Consider the following 13,742-nt stretch of genomic DNA (forward strand, 5'->3'; position numbering starts at 1 on the left):
ATGATGAGTGAGGGAGACAACAGAGCCGGGACCAGGTCCCCTTGGGTCACCTTTGGCTATGTGGTTTTGGCCAAGTCATTTAGCCTCTCTGAACCTCCATTTCTTTTTTTTTTTCTTTTTGCTGAGGAAGATTGGCCCTGGGCTAACATCCATGCCCATCTTCCTCTACTTTATATGTGGGACGCCTGCCACAGCATGGCTTGATAACCAGTGCATAGGTCCACACGCGGGATCCGAACCTGTGAACTCTGGGCCTCCTAAGCAGGATGCACAAACTTCACCACTATGCCACCGGGCTGGTCCCATGAACCTCTATTTCTTGACCAAATGTCCCCCCACAGGATTATTGAGAGCTAATGCTAGCGAAAGAGCTTTGTAACTTGTAAAACATCAGGTGAGAATAAGGAATTCGGGGCAGGTAGTAGAGGGACCTATTTAAATAGAATGTTTGCACAGAGAATCAACGGTTTGGAAAATGAAAGTGGGACTCCCACAAGGGGAGGGCAAGCAGGTACCCACCTTGCTGCACTTTTGAAGCACCCACAAATCCCAGGGCCGGGGGCAGACCCCCAGGATTCTGCCCTGACTTACCTGGGGGGCTGCCTGAGCACCCTACCTACCACCTCCACACTGCGTCTGGATTCAGGTCTCCCCTCCTGCCCCAGCCTAGTCTCCTCCTCCCTTTCCTGGACCATTTGGCTGTCCATCTGGGCTCCTTGTGACTCTATCCTTCACAGCCGATTCTCTCCACCCCAGCCTAAGCATGGCATTCCCCCCCACACAGCCTCCCATCCTTCTAGAATCAAATCCAAGGTCTTCCACCAGGGCCTGCCAGGCCTGACGAGATTTAAGCTTGGTGACCTCTGTGACTTCACCCTCTACATCCCTCTCACCCCACTCACTTGCCTCCTGCCACACCGGCCTCCCTGCAGTTCCTGCCCCAGGGACTTTGCATGTGCTATTCCTCCAACTGTACTGCCCTGCCCCCACTCTTTACCCAGCTACCTTCCTCCCGTCATCTAGGACTCTGCTCCAACACTGTCTCTTCAAAGAGCCTCCGACCTCCATAGAGGGAGTAGGGTGGGGTCCTAATCAGATAGGATTGGTGTCCTTATAGGAATAAGATGAGAAAGAGTTCTCTCTCCACGAGCAGGCACCATGGAGTGTGAGGACACGGTGAGAAGGTGGCCGTCTGCAAGCCAGGGAAAGGGCTTACGGGGAATGGAATTTTCCAGTACCTTGATCTTGGACTTCCAGCCCCCACTGGGAGCTGGGAGCCGTAAACGTCTGTGGTTCACACCCCCCAGCCTGTGTACTTCGTTATGGCACCTGAGCTGAGACGTGCTCGTCACTCTCTCCACCTGTTCTGTGCGTCTGTTTCTTGCCCCAGGAGTCAGCTCTGTGGAGTCAGGGACTTGCTTCCCTTGTTCGCAACTGTATCCCCAGCCCCCAGGACAGCACCTGACACAGCTCACGGTAGGCACTGAACATATGTATATATTTACGGATCGAAACATCAATCAGTCAACTACGTGGATATCATACCTACCTATCAATGCTATAGGAGTGCAGAGGGAGCAATGACCGGCTGCTTCATAGAAGAAGGGGGCTTTGAGCCAGCCTGTGAGCCCTGCAAACCAGGGCAGAGGATGTGGCGTGGAGAGCCGGGCTGAGCATCCCGAGGGAGCAAAGGGGGCGATGGGATTCCATAGGGCCCATGACGGGGATTTGAAGGAGGCCCCGAGATGGAGTGGAGGGGCTGGGCATGTGCCCAGGGGCTGGAGTGGGGGGCAACCAGGGAGTGTCTCGAGGGAGTGCCCTGGGGGCAGCAGGGAGCCATTGGGGGCTCCTAGGGCCCAGGGCCCAGAGATCCGGCAGGGTCTCTGCCTGCTGCTCTGCACAAGCTGAGGTCATGGACGCTACCAAGACGAATCTCCTCGGGGACTTGATCAGCCCACCTGGGGACCTCACAGAAGAAAACCTAACCCAGCGGCTTTTCATTCCAACTTCTTGCTGAATTGATTATTGTGGCATTGACATTACTTATTTTGCAACTCAAATGGCAAAAGCTCTGGCCGTGACATCACCCCTCCATGACCCCGGATCTGAATGTAGGTGCACACGCAGAACTCCCAGGGGTCATGTTTCCTTTTTAAGCTCTTTTTAGGAGGAAGGTTGGGGGGACACCATGGGTTCCCTGAGCACAGGCCTCCTGCCCTGCCCGCATGGGTCTGAGATAAAGGTCGGCAGGGTTGGTTCCTTCTGGAACCTCTGAGGCAGAATCCGTCCCATGCTTCTCTCCTGGCGTCTGGTGTCCCCAGGAGTCCTTGGCGATCCTTGGCTTCCAGGTGCATCCAATCTCTGCCTCCATCTTCACATGGCCCTCTCTCCATCTCCAAATTTCCCTCTCTTATAAGGACACCAGTTGTTGCACTAGGGCCCACCCTAATCCGGGATGACCTCACTTAACTTGGTCACATCTGCAAAGACCCTGCTTTCAAATAAGTCCCCACAGGTACCGGGGACTAGGACTGGCGCGTATCTTTCTGGGGACACAACTCCACCCACTACATGCACCAAGTGCCAGGGACAGAGGTTTAAAAGCACAATTCTCCCAACAGCTCCATGAGGTAAGTACTGTTCCTGCCCTCATTGTGCAGTTAGGGAAACTGAGGCGCACAGGTGCCACAACCACCCTCAGGTGGGCGGCTCTGAAGTCCATGCACTGACCGCTCACTCTACCATGTCCCCAGGTAAAGCTGAGGTCACCTTTGTAAAGCACACACCTTGCAGCCGCCTTGCCTTCTCCATTATGTTTCCCGTGACCCGTCGTCAGGAAGCCTCCACTGGCCAGTGAACTAATTTGGACAAACTGACTCTTTTTTTGATACTAATATTTTGCTCACTTGACTTGGATTCTGATTATGAAAGCCTGGGATGATTAACTTTTAAATGTTGTATTTGAAAACTCAGCCTTTATTTTTACCCAGAGATACCCCGATGGAGGTTTAGGGTCTTGCCTCATCTCACACACGAGCCTCCCTTACAAAGGAGTGGGAAGAGAGCCCTGATTCAATAGCTACTGGTGGTTCTTCCCAGCAGCGCTCGTTAAGCCCTGGGCTGCTGGAAAGCACATGTCCAGACATGGATGGTACAGGCAGAGGGAGAAGTGGGCACTCGCCATTTAGAGTGACGGAGGGTGGTTCTCTGGGGCTTGCTCTCATGCCCACTGTACTCTTTTCCTGTGATGTCTAGGATCCAGGATATCTAGGATCTAGGCCTGGGGGATGCTTCCCCCAGGCCCAGGTTTGCTGCTTCTCGAGCTGGTCAAGTACGATCCTGCAGCTGCTAGGATTCAGTAGATGTGGGGTTGGTTAGCGAGGACCTTGTATTAATGACACCCAGATAAGGAGCTGTTTGGCACTGCACATTTTCCTCATCGCTTCCTGTCTCTTGTTCTTGATCCATCCTTATATCTTTTCGAGCTGGGGGGGGGCAGAGGCCATAACCTTCACATTCACAAATAAGAAAGCATCTGTCAGATTTTACACCTCGAATCTTTCCTAATGCATGATTTCAAGTTGGAAATTGAAAGACAAACCCCAAGTTTACAATGCTTTCCAATTTTTAACCAGTTTACTTAGCGCAGAGTTGAATCCCAGTTGGAACACAGAGGTACACAAATAAATATACATGCACACACATACACACCTGCTAGTGTACACACACCAAAACCTTCACTGGTCTTGCCTTAAGAGGAGTGGGGGCCAAGCCAGTGGTTGGTTGGGTAATGAAATCCCTAGACTTGGTGTTCATTTATGATGACACAACTACCAAAAATAACAATCATCACAAATTCTATAAGCACCCACCCTGTGTGGGCACTCTGCTAAGTCCTGGGAATAAGGCAGCGAAGGGACAACGTCCCTCCACCCCCACCCCTCATCTGCTCCTGGGTTTAGCTGTGTCGCAGGGTTGTTGTCTAAACAGCTGCCATCTTAGCCTGGACAGAATGATCCTAGGGTCCAGGGTGTCTTTTTTTTTTAGGAGATCTGATACATCAGCAGTTATCCTAGGGGGAATATCCTTGGGTAAGCAATTGTCTTGCAATTCTTCTCTGACCACCGACAGGCAGATATTCAGAACCTTCAAACTCACACATTTTTCTCACACACCCACCCTTCTCATTCCCCCCTGATTTACAAACCTTGAACCATCTTTTAATTCCCCAATAAATTAGTAATTATTGCAATTAACACTCGTTCATGGCATCTCTCATTGTTATAATAATGATCCTCTTTTCATTATTATAAATGTTACTAATAACTCACAACTCCTTAACTACTATTCTCCCCAGGGACTCCCACATGGCAGTTGAAGGATTTTTACCTGCATCCTCCCCAGAGGGAGATAAAACTGGGGCTAGATGCCTGTACGCCACCCTCCCTGCCCATAACGTCGTCCACAGGCCACGGTGGTCAGCCCTCGGGCCAGTGATGCAAACCCAGCATCGCTGCCACGTGGGGATAGTATACCAGGTTTGGACCTGGGTTAGTTTCGGTCAGAAACAATTACTTATCAGCTATCTTTCCTTAGGTAAGTCTCTGACGTATGTTGGCCTCAGTTTCCTCATCTATATAATGAGGTTAATAATACCTACTTCACAGGGTCTTTGTGAAGGATTAAAATGAGACAACACGGAAAGCCCTTAGCATAATGCCTGGCAATTAATAGGCACTCATTCAATAAACATATTGTTACTATTATAACTTAAAACCTGACACATGGTGGTGCCTAATAAAAGTTCTTTAATGTGGAATCTGCCTGTGCAGACGGGAAGCAGGGAGGAGCAGGAGAGGCAAAACAGGAAGCAAGACACTGTTCTGTTCTGCTGCTTTGGCATTTGGCTGAAAACAGAATAAAAGGATTTTATTAATAATAAAAGGGAAAACAGAGAATAAAAGGACTTCGAAAATCCCTGAAAGTTTTCAATGAACTACGGAAGAAAACATGTGCTGAATATGTGAATGAATAATTGAACTCGACTTTCTATGGCTGCACACCCCGACCACGGAAGGAAGAGCTGGCAGGATTTGAGAACAAGAGAGCATCAAGGCTGAAGGTGGTATTTCCTATCGTCCTGACCAGAGGGAGACTATTCACGCTGACCTGCTGGAGAGGACGCGATGGAAATCTAATGAGGCCTGGCCGGGGGTGAGACTAATTAGAAGAACCCGGGCCAGCCTCAGTCCTCCCTCAAGTAAGGAGATTTAGGACTTTGATCATGGTGGCGGGGAGAAGGAGGTGGAATTCCACAAGGAAGGTGAGGCTTGGCTGAGGAAGGAGAGACAGGGAGCGTGTCAGTGTCCTGGGGCTGCCGTCACAGAGTCCCGTGGCCAGTGGCTTTAAACCACAGAAATGTACTCACAGTTCTGGAGGCCAAAAGTCTGAAATCAAGGTGTCGGCAGGGCTGGCTTCTCTGAAGGCTCTAGGGAGGAACCTGTTCCACGCCGCTCTCTTTGCTGCTGGTGTAACCGGCAGCCCCGGGTGATCCCTGTGTCCACTGTCACATGGCGGTCTCCTCTTCTCTCTGTGCCTCTCCTCTTCTTAGAAGGACACTGGTCATATTGGACACCCTACTCCAGGACAACCTCATCTTAACTTGATTACATCTGCAAAACCTCTTTCCAAATACGGTCACTTTCTGAGGTTCTGGGAAGGATGTGAATTTTAGGGGGCATATCCAACCCCACACAGGGAGAAGGAACAGGGAGGAGGGCTGATCACAAACCTTGCTCCGCTCTGCCTGCCCCGGCACCGGGACCTAGCCCTTTGTGGTTCACAAAGTAAGTGTCGCCCAAAAAGCCTGGAGTACGGCAGAGCTCATCATCTCCCCAGCCTCCCCTCCCCTATTCACCCCATCTCGCTCCACCATCAGGCCACCCAGGCCAGAAACCTGACACTGCCCTGGACGCCCTCCTCTCCCTCGCTCCCCCCACCTCACCTGTCCACCCGTGTCACTTTCACTCGTCCTGCCCCCACGGGTCCCACTGCTTCACTCCATCCTGGATCACTAGCCCAGCCTCCAGGGTCAGGGGCTGCAGCCCCTCCATCCAGTGGCAACCGAGTGACCGCTGATGACTGGCAGGTCCTTGTCCCAAACCTTCAAGGCCCATCTTGTTGCCCTCTCTTGCCAGGACCTCTGCCAGGTAGATGCCTCCCGGGTTTGCCGTCTGCGTTTTGGGATCCAGCTGAACCCAGTGCAAGCAGTCCTGAGGGGCTAGCCTCTCTCCCGCCCACAGCACCCCGGGCACAGGTCTATTCCAGCACCCACCCCACAGCTCAGGAGAAAGGAACTCCATTTGCTCAGCTGTGTTCCCACTGGCACGTGGTGCACGCTCTGTGACTGTCTGCTGGACGGGTGACCCTCACTATAGGTGGAGCAACGGAGACTCAGAGCAAGTAGCTTACTCCACGTCATTCAGCCAGTGGATGACAGAGCAGGCTCTGAAACTCTGCGAACTCAGCGGGCTGGGCCGCCCAATCCTTTCCCCACTCAGAAAAGATGAGCACAGAGCCCCAGAGGGACATCACGGGAGCCCCATCGTCTGCTCCCCGAGAGGCCTAGACCAGGGCAGATCCCGGGCAGCACGTCAGGGACAACTGTGGGTTACTGAGCTCTTCCCTCGGCGCTCCAGACCAGACTGGCCTCTGCCTGCTCCAGATCCCCCCAGAGCCCCAGCCATCAGCGTCTCCCTCGGCCGCAGCCTCTCCCAGACCTACCTTCCGGCCCGTCAACCGGATTTGTGTCTGGCAATATTACCATCCACTTGCCTCACAGGGCAGACAGGCAGAAATATTCTGGAGCCCTCTCTTGTCCCTGCGCTCACGCCTGGTTGGCCTCAGCTCTAACTCCCAACCAACTCCTCACCCCACCTGCCTCTTCCGCCCGTGCTGGTGTGGACCATCCTCCCAGGACAGCATCCTAATCTGCCCCCTGCCCCATGTCCCCACACGTCTGGATTCTGCAGACACTGACACGGTCACAGCACCTTAGACGTCGATGGCTCCCCATCACCTGCCAACCGTCCCAACTGCTTTTGGCCTCTGCCTCCTTCCTGGTGAATCTCTAATCCTCTCTCGCTGGGGCAGCTGCTGCCCTGCCCGGTCCCTCCTGCCCTCGCACCTTCCTCCTGTGCACCCTGAAGCTTCTGCTGTGGTCACCTCTCACTCTCCTGTCTCAGGAGCGGGTGTGGCCTGTGGGCTCTGAATCAACAAGAGAGAACGTCCCCCGGAAGCAGCCCTGGACCGACCATGGGCAGGGAGCCGGGGGAGAAGTACTCTGGCTCTCTCCCCTTGAGCAGGACAACGGGGGAGTGAGGTTCACATGGTTTCCCAGAATTCCCAGCACGGTAGAGCCCTGTGGCCCACCGAGGTAACCTGCTCCTTAATTCATCTTGCTTGGGCTTCCTTCCCTTCCCCGGCTCACTTCCCACACCCCACAGGTGCTTCCTGGGATCACCTCCCAGCTAAACTCCTTCACTTGAACCCTAGCTCAGGGTCGGCTTCTGGCTTAAATCCAAGCTAAGCCACCACCTCCCTCCTCTCCCGACGTACCTGTACTCAAACCCACCTGTGCATTCAGGCCTCCACACCAGGGCTCCCTGGGCCCCTTGTCTGGACACGCTCTGGCTCCCACGGCTGCAGTTCGAAAGCAGTGGAGCCCAGACTCAAGCCCACGTCTCTAGGATCTAAATCCACTGACATCCACTGACTAGGTGACTTGCTAGTAACTTACTAACCACTCAAGCCTCAGTTTCCCCAGGCAGAGTGGAGGGACGATAATACCCTCCCCCCGCCGAGGGTGGTTGTAGGGGTGAGTGAAATGATGGAGTGTGAAGCCTGCCAGTGAGAATGGGGGCCCCTCCTCGGTGCTCCCTAGCCCCTGTTTATACCTCTCGCCAGCATCTATTCTGGGCCACTGGTGAGGTGGTGGGCTGAAACCTGTTGTCCCCATCAGACTGGGAGCCCCTTGAAAGCACCAATGTCCCCCTAGCCTCCAGCATGACACCCTGCACGTAGCAGGACCCCGTGATGCCAGGGAGTGAAAGCCAGTTCCTTGTCACTCCATTCCCCAACAATTACCCGCCTGGACGCACACTGGCTTTGTCCACAGAGAGAAGAACCAGGCTCAGGGGCAGACAAGTGAAAAATAACTTTTACTATTACTCTGCAGAAAGGTTCTAGGGTCAGAATCACTGCTTGGCCAGAAGCCTGGAAGTGAAACCATCACCAAATATGAGAAAGAAAATCAGAGAACCAATTCCGCGCTGTGGCTCCGCGGATCTGCCAGGTGTAAAGGTGAGAGAGAAGTAAGGGCTTATGGCACGGTGTGTTCCATAAGAATTTCATTTCTCCATATAAAGGGCATCCTACATATGTGTGGCACACGTTGACTCATTCTCAAAAGAACTGAACAGCTGACTTAGGATCTATGATGACGTGGGTGTGCAGGTACTAACCAGGATGGTTCTGCTAATAATAGACGCCTCGGGACAGAAACGTTCTCAGGTGGCGCCGAGGCTCGGCTCCTGTTGGGGACTGAATTTGTCTCTGCGGTGCCCACAGTGGGGCTCCAGGGGTCAGGGCTGCACCTGGGGAGCTCCTGTCCTTCCCTGGCCGTTTTCCCACTTGACGTCCACACCAATCACTTTTTTTTTTTTTTTTTGTGAGAAGATCAGCCCTGTGCTAACATCCGCCAATCCTCCCCTTTTTTTTTTGCTGAGGAAGACGGCCCTGGGCTAACATCTGTGCCCATCTTCCTCCACTTTATATGGGACGCCGCCATAGCATGGCTTGCCAAGCAGTGCGTCAGTGCGCGCCCGCGATCCGAACCAGCGAACCCCGGGCCGCCGCAGCAGAGCGCGCGCACTTAACCGCTTGCGCCACCGGGCCGGCCCCCACACCAATCACTTTTATCGGAAGGAACCTCAAACTCCCGGAGGTCTGAGGAAGCCAGGAGCCACGGGCACCTGTGGGCCTCAAACCCACAGCTTCTGACTCCAAGAATGGTCAGGTACCCACCTCCCCCTCCTGCCTTCTCCTGAGAGAAGCTCATGCTGGGAGGTGTAGAGGGGGATGCTTCCCTGAGGCAGTCGGCGCAGTGGTCACACCTCCCGAAGAAAGGCAACACGAGGCTGGTGCTCTGCCACTCCCCACGCAGGGTCCTGGAGAGCCTTCCTCTTGCCTTCCTCCCCGTGAATTATTGAGAGCTGGCATTTTGGGGTCCGGCAGACCCAGGTTCAAATACAGGGCTCTCAATATATAGGCTGGATGACTGTGGGTTAATTCACATTACTGCACCTCGGTTTCCTCATCTGACAATGGGGCATAATGTGAATATTTCCCAGGGCTATAACGAAGAGACAATCAAATAACATTTGTAATATACCCCGTCAGTGCTGGCACTTCAAAGTCTTCTACAAGTGCTAGTTCTAGTCCCCTCTCCTGCCCAGCCGCCACCTTGCCAGTTCTCATCCTCTGCCCCAGCCCAGTCTGCATCTCTGTTCACCCATTTTAGGGCTGATCACGTGGGGGAACAGAAGTGTTCACTGGGGCTGAGGCAGAGGGACAGAACTGGAGATCTGCTGTACAACAGAGGACCTACAGTTAGCAATACTGTATTGTATGCTTAAAATTCTGCCAAGAGGATAGATCTTATGTTAAGTACTCTTACCCCACAAAAAAATTAAGTTAAAAAAAGTAAAATTAAAGTCAAAAAATAAAGGAAGCGAGGGGAAACTTCTGGAGTTGAAGGATAAATTCATGGCCTTGATTATGGTGACGGTCTCATGGGTGTGCACTTATCTCCAAACTCATCAAGTTGTACGCATTAAATATGTACAGCTTTTTGTATGCCAACCACACCGCAATAATGTGCTTTCTCTGGTTTGGAATTCTGCCTTTGAAAATTGTGCTGTTGTTTTCAAGGGAGGTAAGAAAATGTATTGGGGAATAGAAAAGCAATTGCCAAAAAGGCTTTTTGACCCTGAACCTGTAATAACATCAGGATGGAGACCCAACTAGAAGGGGAGGTGGCCAGAGGTGGTGGAGACATCCTGGGTTTGGAATCAGACAGCCCCGGGTTTGAATCCTGACCCCAGCCCACACTGGCCTAGACCTGGGACAAGTTATTAGCTTCCCTGGGCTTCCTTTAGAAAAAGTGGGTAATGACATGTGCCTCTCAGGTGGGCAGGAGGCCTGGGATGTACCTAAATGACAATGCGGCAAATAGTCTAGTTAGCCTGGGGTGGGCACATATGGTGATGGGTAACCAATCCGAATTGGTTTCTTTCCTCATCCTCTCCCTCTTCAAATATGCAGGGAGCCTCAGCCTGGGACCAGAGCCTCAGAACCTCCATCTCATAAGCCTCAGAACCTTCCCCATCCTGTAAAGGGGCACTGCCCTGCCCCGTGGGAGTTCACTCAGCCTCCAGAGCAGACTTGTTTGTCTTTGAAGGATTTTGGGTTGCAAGAACAATCTGGTCTCCAGTTGATTGTCAATATATAACCCATAACCCAGAAGACTTGTTTTTCCTCTTTAGCTGACCTATCGATAGGTATACAGTTTAGAAATGATATTGTGGATAAAGGTGAACTTCTGCGAAGAAAAGCTTTGAGACTTCTGGGGATAACTGTATTTGAAACAAAAATGTAAAAGTGTAGTCAACTCACGTGTGGCTGATATAAACGAGGGGGACCCAGGAGGCGGAGCTCCCCTGACCTTGTATAAGGGCTTCCCATTGAGTGTTGGTGCAGGAGGGGCCCTTACAGGTCAGAGAGGGGCAGTGCCGCCCCAGGACCCCCCAAGGGGCGGGCCAAGTGAGGGCCGGCCAAGGCCTCCTCCAGGCCCGGGCGCCGCCTCTCCTTCTCCGACCAGTGGAGGGTTCCAGAGTGTGCTGACGAGCATCCATCTTCTTCCATTTATAAATCAGGTGAAATGTGTTGCTTCAGAATAGAGGGTGGGGGGTGGGGTGGGAGGCAAAGGAGCAGAATCCACCCCAAATTAGCAAAAAGCCCAAACTACAGCATGTTCGTAGCTCCGAGGCACAACACACAGGGCTAGATACACAGATCAGGAACAGGGACTCAGAACAAAAATGAGGTCCGTTGGTGGGACTGGCACGGTGTTGGTGCAGGAGGGGGCCTGGCACGGTGTCGGTGCTTAATAAATACGCCGTGAGTGAATGAAAGCGAACGAATGAAAACTGAGTGTCCACTGAGCCTCAATAGGCAGTTGGCCCCTCAGAGAGAAGAGCTCCTGACAGCCTGTTGCGGTTGACTTGTATCTCCCCAAATTCATTCGTTGGAGTCTTAACCCCCAGTTCCTCAGACTGTGACCTTATTTGGAAATAGGGTCTTTACAAAGGTCATCAAGTTAAAAAGATGTCATTAGGGTGGCCCCTAATCCAATATGACTGGTGTCCTTATAAAAGGGAAAATGTGGACACAGAGACAGCACAGAGGAAGAACGCCTTGTGAAGATGAAGGCAGAGACCAGGGTGAAGGCCAAGATCGCCAGCAAACCCCTGGAAGACAGGAGGGAGGCCTGGAACAGATTGTCCCTCACAGCCTCAGAAGGAACGGGCCCTGCCGACACCTTGATCTCGGATTTCCAGCCTCCAGTCTGCCAGAAAATCAAGTTCTGTTGTTTAAGCTTTCTAACAGTCCCAGGACACTCCCAGATAGGTCCTGAAGTTTCGACTTCCGCTCTGGACCAGTCACACAGGCTGTCACTCACACTCACATGAGCAGGGCTCCAGCCAATCAGAGTTGCCAGATTCCTCTCCACGTGAGGCAAGGTGGGAGGAGTTACGTGGGCGCCTCTAGTCGACAGACGCTCAACCGAGGACCTTCCTTTTTGGAGACCATTTTGCTTGGTGGGATACCAGCACTTTCAGAAAAAAAAAGTATTAACTATCTGTGCTCAGAGGAGAGGCCCTGAATCCTGCGGGCGAGTAGGTTCTGTCCGGTGCCTGCAGGAGGGGACGGGCGGCGCTGCCTTGGGTGCCTCAGCCAGGGTCCAGGGGTAGGGCCTGTGCTGGGATGGACAGATGTCCTGAGCTCCAGTTCCTGCTGCCCCAGGTCACGTCCAGGTGACCATGAGTAGGTCTGTTAGCTTTTCTGTGCCTCAGTTTCCTCACTTGTAGCAGGACAATAATAACTCCAACCCTCCTAGGCCTCTGGGAGCTGCTGCATAGATGGAATCAGTTAGACTCGCAGAGGACCAGTGCGGTGGAGTTGATGACGGAAATCATGCGTTTCTAAACGTGCAGACCACGTGCATGATCCCTTACCTTCAGTTCTAAAGCCCCAAACGTCCTGAGTTTTTTCTCCCTAAGTTTGATGCTCACACTCATTTGGCAGCAAACCCTGACCCCAACCGACACGAGGCTGTTCAGCGGCTCTCGTTCCACTTCTGGTGAGTGTTCATACGTTCGGCTGTGGAAATATCGAGGTGTTTGATTATTGAGTAATGCGCTGACCCCGCTGGAGAGGTCAGGGAACGTTTGGTACACGCATCCTGTGGCTTTTCTAAAACCTAAGAAATTCTGGGCCACTATGGATCTGAATATTCCCAGCCCCGTGCTGGGCACTCAATACATATCGTGCTCTCTTCTCCTGAGGAGACACAGGAGCGACGGTCAGGGAAGCTCCTGCAAGACTGCAGAGCTGCGGGGCAGTGGGACCAGGAGTCCAGTCTCTGCGAGTCCGTCTACTCATCACAATGGAGGGCTCGAGCTGTGTGTGGGTTTCCTGGGGCTGCCATGACGAAGTACCACGGACTATGGGCTTAAAAGAACAGAAGTGTATTCTTGCACAGTATGGAGGCCAGAAGTCCTAAATCGAGATGTTGGCAGGGCTGACTCCTGGAGAATCTTCCCAGGCCTCTCTCCCAGCTTCTGGTGGCTCCAACAATCCTTAGCATTCCTCAACTTATAGACTCCAACCTCTGCTCTGTCAGCGCACGGCATTCTTGCTGTGTGTGTCTGTGTCTCTCCTCTTCTTATAAGGACGCCAGTCACATTGGATTTAGGACCCACTCTGATCCAGTACGACCTCATTTTAACTAATTACACGAAGTGTATGTGATATGGGGCCTGAGAGAGGAGAGATTGACTCCAGGAGCCGATGGATGGCGCTGCTGCCCTGTGTGGCTGGTGAGCTCAGGTTAGGGCATGTTGAGCTGAGGTGCCCAGCGACATCCAAGGAGATGTTCAGGGAGCAACTGGGTTACAGGCCTGAGCCTGTCGGTGTCTGGCAGATGTCTCTCAGATATACTGTGCAGCCTCTGAGCCGGTGGGCAAGTGACTGGACAGGGCCTGGCCACCCATTTTGCAGGAAGCAGAGTGACAGTCTGTGATGCTGCAGTTGGTCCTATGGCTCGACCCTGGTGGAACCTGAGTCCCCTACACCAGTGTCCCCGGCTCCAGACAGTGCCATTCCCAACCTCCGGCCACTGCTCTAGACCAAAGGGCCCTTGGTCTATGGCCAGGGTAAGACAAAGTGGAGTTTTGGCAAGACAGCAGGCTCTGGAGTTTTGAAACTGGAGGGTGAATTCTGTCTCCATCCCTACCACTGGCTGACCATATAATTCATCATCCAAGCCGGGACACATTGGAGAGTAAAAGAAGGCACATTAAATATTACCTAGGACAACAGGCATAAACAAGACTGTCCTG

This window comes from Diceros bicornis, chromosome 25 (genome assembly GCF_020826845.1).
Source record: "Diceros bicornis minor isolate mBicDic1 chromosome 25, mDicBic1.mat.cur, whole genome shotgun sequence".
Classification (NCBI taxonomy): Eukaryota; Metazoa; Chordata; class Mammalia; order Perissodactyla; family Rhinocerotidae; genus Diceros; species Diceros bicornis.